We start from the raw sequence: 7431 nt of genomic DNA, 5'->3' as shown, positions 1-7431 counted from the left end.
CTACAAAAGGAGAAGAAGGAGAAGGCCAGTTTGCCATATCCCAAGTATGTGATTTATTTATCGACTGAGACCTTATCGCTCTGTCTCTCCAAATGAGATGATATCAGGGATGGCTTAATCTGTGTGTCTAGGCACAATGTTTATCCCTCTTGGGAGGTGGGAGCTGTCAGGACTCATTGTTGCAGGAGACGAGAGGTGGCAAGGCCACATTTATTGAGGTGGAAAAAGAAAGATAGCAAGAGTGTGAGGAATAATGGAAAGGAAGTAATGGGTCAGGGTGGGGGAAATGAAAGGATTGGCAAGATAAATTTGAAGTGTAAAAGTAAAGAGCAGAAGAAAAAAGGTCGAGTGACAGACAGTTAGGAACAGAGTAAATGAGTTAATGCCAGAGGGAATTTTGTATGGATAAGACATGCCTCAAGGGCTGCTACAGGCTTTACCATGATCAGTATCTGTCTACAGGTATTAAGCCCTTGCAGATATAGGCTTTCATGCAAAAATATATACCCTTTCCTATTTCTACAGTAGTTTCATGATGCTGATACTATAATATATATGATAAGTTGAGATGGTATCCTATCACATAATATTATACGATATCTATGATCAAGATCGAGGAACGGAACTCAAATCCAGGAGAGCTGGATTCCAGCACACGTTTGTAAATACTAACACCATGGTCCTCAAATGAGCATACAGAGACTTCCAGTTATAGAATAGCCAGGTGGGGCCATGTTGATGGTGGACTCACTGTTAACTCCTACTGGTATATGTAGCTGTTAGAGTTATCATTTGGTTAAAGTTATATAATTAAACAAAAAAATACAAATATAAAGTGAAAACATGCATATAAAAGTAAAATCCTAATAATAATGAAAGCTGATGGCACCGATGCTTGGACCCCTAATTACTCAAATACGACAGTCACTGCTATCAATTGAGACTAAAGATCGCCTGAGGTTGATATTTTAATATTTGCAGTAAGAATTTAAAACATGGCTCAATATAAACGTACCTGATACATAGCCTCATTAATTTCACTGTCAGAACGTGGTGTTTTGGAGTTTATCACAAGAAATGGGTTTCATGTAAGGAAAAGAAATGTCCGGGCACGCAGGTGGGGGGAGGGGGATGGGAGGGGGGGGGGCTATAGTGGAATCAATGAGCAGTTCTCACATTATTCAAGGTAGTGGCAAACGGATGTGACTGGGAAACATACGCCTGAGTGACCAGACACCTATGATGATGAGGAAAAAGAAAAATGGGCTGAAACACTGCTGTCAAAGCATCCTTCTAAAGAATACAGATGATGCGTTATCAGATACTGATTAGTGGTAATGATAAATAATGGCCTTAACTTTGTTTTAAAATGTTCTGGAGACAAGTATTAGAGAAAGGTGGGGGAAAAAAGCTCAGAATTTGATTAATGACAGTTCCATTAATGTGTTGTAAATGACATCTACATATGCAGGAGGATTTTAAGGTACAAACACTTTCTCATCACAGAGCTGCATTGAACACATTCAGGAGACATCACATTTAATTCTTTGTCCATAACATCTAATTCAGCGCTCAAAAGTGTTTTGAAGTGCTTTTGAGTCAATATCAGTTGCTAGGAGCTGTGAAATTTTAAAAGTAGCCCAGAAAACCCACACACTGTGAGTTTTCTTCTCCAGGGAATAACTCAGGTTTCAAACGAGCACACTTGAACTTTTCCACATTGAAGTGTTACAACCAGGAAATAAAATGGATTTAATTGAGGTTTTTTTTTTTTTTTACCATTTGAACATTTGAAGGTGCAAAATATTTTTTATATTGTGACACAAAAAAAGCAAAAAAGCAGACATCTGTTGGTCGCAAGACATTGTATGCCATTAACAGCTGTTTTGGTGCATTCAAGTCCTCCTGAGAATTTCGTATTTATGAGTTGGGAAGTCGTAACTATGATGTCAGGTGCGTTCACTTTGGTAGGAGGAAGATGGCGGAGTACCTTCTCTACAAAAAAATACAGCAAGGTTTTTAACTCTACTTCTAGAAAATGAAGAGCAAAGAATGCACCTCAGGTGTGTTTTGCTTTTTTATGTTTTTAGTCAATTTATGAAGCCACTGTAAACTTTATCGTTACATATTAGATCATAATTCTTACAATGCTATCGCAAGTTGTGCAGGAAATTAGCTAGTTTTATTGTCAATCAAAAGGCATGACAAAGACATGTTAAGAAATTTGCTTGTATTTCAATAACTTGGTGCATATACCAAACACATAACTGAAATCAGCTTCTGAGGTGAGTACGTATTCAATTTCATCAAATTTTACCATCAACTACAGATGTTACATCCACTGATTCTGACACGCCCCCAACTCGGACACTCGAAAGAAAATCCAGAATTTCCCACTCGTAATTACGACTTTGTGGTGGCGTAAACCTGTACCAAGTTTAGGCAAATCTTGCGTTCAACTTGCAAATACGATCTTTTCGACATGACTTGAACGCACCATTTGCCTAAACTTGGTACAGGTTTACATTCCTGACGCAACACCCAGGCCTATTTCATGTCTCCCATGGTAATCCGGTTTGGTGTCAGGTGGCGGAGACGGTGACAGTTTCAGGCTCAGAGTTTTATTAAAACAACCGGCAAACAAATTCAAAATGTAAGGCAAGATAAAAGTCAGGATACATGCAGAAGTCAGGCGATGTGTGATCAGAGTAACCAGGGCAAAGACATACACCACATAACGAGAACAGGAACCGTAACCAGAAACCACTATGGCAAGATAAAGGCTTGGTATCGACTGGTAAGAAACACCGAGCGCATACCTCACACTCTGATGGTGGACTGAGTATCCTTTTATACTGTTGGCATGACTGAGTAAGTGAGTCCGAGTATGTAATCAGTAGGATGGTGATCATGAACTTCATAGAGTTCATGATGAATGGTGGATGTTGTTGTTCGGCAGCCATATTTGTAGGCCACTCTGGGTTCTGGGAGTTGTAGATGGCGGCCATGTTTGTAGACTACTCTGTATGAAGCGACATCGATTCCGGCATTGACGTGACATCTGGATATGTTTGCCATCAGGGACACCAGCTCTCTGAAGCATGCAACTTTTTAACACTTCCAGTAAACACAAAATGATGGATTCTTTGGACGTGCCTTTAAAAATGCAGTTGATCTATGTCTTCAGTAGGATAAGAAAGCATTTGGAAGTTATTACATAAGTTTACAAAAAGTTATTATATTATTAAAAATGTGACTGAGGGCATTGCCAGGAAAGTGGTTGGAGCAAATCAGGGAATTTAACAGGGCTCCATCATAAACTACACTTATGAGCTTATAAGTGAATCACATTGACATTAAATCTTGATAGAAAATACAAGATTTTTCCACTCCTGATTCTGAACTGCTCCTTTAGGGTATGACGTGTTGTAACACCCCCAGATTAAAGTCATGGAGTGACATTAAAGTTGAGAAAAATGTACATTGTATATTTGAGAGCCAAGATTATAGAAAATGATTTAGTTAAGCATATATTGAGGAACAAGCAAGCACATGAAGCATGCAGAGTTAGCGGGCTTGTTTGGCTTGAAGAAGGGGTTTTGTTACTAATGACCTGATTATAACTGTACAGTGCAACAAGATAAATTATCCAGTTTCTGCAATCAGGAAACCTGATCTCACCTTCACCTGAGTACTGCTTCCACTTACACACTCACCCTCTATATACCGGGACTCTCACGCCGACTCTTTGAAAAGCAATGCTCAGTCTACACTTACCTGTCTTACCAAGCCTTTGTTCAAGTGATTGCTCTTCTGGTTTTTGATCTTGCCTTGCTTCCTTGATTTTATATTTTGGATATTGCCCGTGGACGGCTGTTTGCTGATCGTCTGACATCTTGCCTGCTCCTGTTGATGAGTTTGCTTCATGTTTTGGATTTGTTTGCCAGTGTTAATAAAATTCTAAACTGCAATTGCATCCGTCTCCGACTCCATTGCATGGCAAACAAAAATCAAATCATATCGTTTTTGTCAAAATTACACTGTGCAAGTTAACATAATGAACAAGTTGTTTAACTCAGAGACAGTCCAAAGAGTTTTAAAGCTGTCGTGCTCTCTCTCTCTCTCTCTCTCTCTCTCTCTCTCTCTCTCTCTCTCTCTGTGTGAATAATGAGATTAAATATAGTATACCCTTCAAAAGCATTGCTTTTAAAGCACAGTGGATTTCGGCTTATACTCAGGTTTCAGGAATTATGGAAAATTCCTATGGTTTATGAGAGGTCTCTTGCAAGATGACTCCACCTTCATACACAGACAATGAGGGTCACTGAATAGCTTGATGTGGATGAAAGTGATGGAAATCGTATGATATGGCCTTCACAGTCACCGGATCTTAACCTAATTGAACAATGATTTAAAAAAGTTTTTTTTTTTTTTGCGCCGACGTATCAGAGACAGTGTCTCCATCGTCATCATCAAAACACCAACTGAGGGAATATCTGGTGCTCATTGTTCCAATATAGTTCTGGTAGCTCAGGCTGGCCCTTAACCTTACTAAGACACTATACGTTGCTTTTTATATTCCAAATTGTATTCCAATGATGATCTTTCTCCGTGTCTAATAAAAGGGCTGTGCCAACTGGGCCTAATTTAAAAGCATTACCAATACGGAGTAAGGGGCAGACGTTATCCGAGGCGACTCTGGACTTAATAAAGCAAGCTGGATCAATGTGCACTAAAAAAAAAAAAAGACATGCAGTGCTCGAGGCAAGACACAATAACCCTTGCAAACAATTTAATTTCACAATTTAACAGACTAAGAGGGATATCGCCGGGGCATTCTGTCTGCCGTTTATGTGTCTTCAAAAGAGGGGAAAGGGATAAAGCTATAATAGAGTTGGAAGATAAGCCTAATGTTATTAATACCAAAAAAACAGTAGAGTATTAAAGAATAAAGAGTCTGTCAGAGATCACAATGTTTAGCACAGTTCAGTGGAAATACCATTCAGCTCTGGAGATTCGCTCTTATTTATTGACTGCATATTCCATTAATGCATTGGGGTGCAGTGTTGCGTAAGTTACTCCAAAAACGTAATTAATTACGTAATCAGATTACTTCAGTGATTACTCTAAGAAATAATCACAAACGGATTACTTATTAATTAGCCTCAAGTTTAACATGGCAATGTTGCAGTGACAAGTGCTTTAATAAATTACTGGTGCCTGTAGTTGGATCAGTTGTTTTTTTCCCCCTAGGACATAACTTACATTTCACAATGATGTTCTTGTCTGAACATGTCATAAATTCGAAGCAATTGGAATATTTCCACTTAGCTAAACAGCCACTCGTCACTTCTGCCATCCTTTCACAAGGACGCTGCACATGTTCCCTCAAAGCACGCAGACGTGTCGGATTCGTCATCAAACTTAAAGGGAGCGCAATCATTGGACTTTGGATTTAGTTTTAAATAAATATTTGTTAATTTATTGTTTAATACGATTGAAATTCTGTATGTTACAAATGTATTGCATTTTATTTCAATATGGAAGTAATTAAATTACTCTAAAATAAAGAGCAATCCCTTACATTACTGTTTACAGGGAAATGGAATTTAATTACAGTAACGCGTTTATACCCATCACTGATAGGGCTTCGAAGACACTTGTTTTTTAAGCTAATTTGTATAGCTAATTCTGCAGGTGTGTGTGTTATTGTTGTTTTTATAAACAAAGTCATCATTGTCATGGTGTTGAATAATCCAAATTGGAGTAAGTCTTGGATAAAGACATTTCATAGGGGTCCACTGAGATATGCCTACCCTCTAGTGTATATTAGGAATCAGATGTGATCTTAATAGCTAACAATTCGCCGGGCGAATTGATCAGGAGAGAATGTTTGAGTGACAGCTACAAAACATCATCCCAATTTACCATAATTCTCCATCCCCATGAACCCACAATATCTGCAACTCTACCTAAGAGAACAAAATATGTAACAAAAGTCCGCCCAGATTGAGAATCAAATACCCCTCTGCTGTAGTTTCAGTTCTTCTCAGTACAGATAACTTGAGGACCTGCACATTTTGATTGAAACAGGTGTGGAGGATCACAATAGACCAAATCTTCATTCAGGTACCATGGAATGAGACCTTTGATTACTTTAGTACTTTAGTAGGATATTAATACTATTTTATGATCAATGTTAAATTTTACTGGGAGCCAGTGTAATATGGCTAACAAAGGGCTAATATGGTTCTGTCACTAGTGAAGACTCTGCTGCATTCTAGACTAATTGGAGCTTGTTTTTGCACCTGCTGGAAACATCCAGGCAGCAAGACATAACAAGAGTCCAACCTAGACATAACAAAAGCATGAACCAGTTTTTCTGCATTGTGGAATGGTATTTCTTAGCCTGGCGTTGTTTGTTAGAGTTTTTACAAAAAAAAAAAAAAAAGGTTTTCCTAGTATTATTTTCTACGTGAGCATCAGAATTAAGTATGAGGAAGGTAGTCCACCTGTAGTGTCTATCTGTCTATCTGTCATATGGTTTTGCAGAAACACACACCTCTGTGTCAACAGCATGTCCGTGGAAAACTATTACCATAACCAGAAGTAGCTTGTACTGGGAAGTTACCACAAGGTAGCAGTTACCACAAAACCGAGCCTTGTGGAACACCAACTTTTTTTTGTATGCATAGAGAAGTCATTGTTCATCTTCAGATAAGTCAGTCAGATAAGACCTGAGGTAGGAAGGTGACATTCAATTTTTCTATTCCATCTAGAAGAATATTATGAGTAATGGTATCAAACGCTGTGTTAAAATCAAGCAACACAAGCTAGGAAACACGACCCTGATCAGAGGCCAGTAGTAAGTCATTTGTTACTTTAACCAGTACTTTTTCAATATTCCTGACTGAAATATTTAATGAATATTAATCCAATGCAGGTATGAGCTTACCTGCTGAGCTACAACTATGATATTGGAGATTAAAGGGTTTGATATTGGTTTGCAGTTTGATAGTTTGAAGGTTGACAATGTTTTTATGCCTCTACCACTTTATGGTTTTTATGCCTCTAGCACTTTATGGGAGACATTATGTTTTCGGATTGTCCTTCCATCTGTCTGATTGGGATTCTCATTAGATTTGGAATTGATCCAAACAGCTTCAAGGTCATCGCAAGGTCAAATGTCTGAAATAGGTCGATTGATTCTAGTAGTATTTGTTTCAGGAAAATGCACAGTTCTTGGATATAGTACACAAGTTTATCATTTTGAAGAGGAATTCTGTCAAATTAATGAATTATTAAAAATGATTAATGAATTTAAAAAAAAATTCAGTCTGATGGATATTAGTGTCAACTGCTCCTACTGTGATCCATACACAGAAACATACCTTCACTTATTTTGACACTGTATCCACGTTTAAAATAAAA

The sequence above is a fragment of the Ictalurus punctatus genome, chromosome 18 (assembly GCF_001660625.3).
Source record: "Ictalurus punctatus breed USDA103 chromosome 18, Coco_2.0, whole genome shotgun sequence".
Taxonomy (NCBI): domain Eukaryota; kingdom Metazoa; phylum Chordata; class Actinopteri; order Siluriformes; family Ictaluridae; genus Ictalurus; species Ictalurus punctatus.
The sequence above is the reverse complement of the archived record's forward strand: the minus strand, read 5'-3'. Positions refer to the sequence as shown.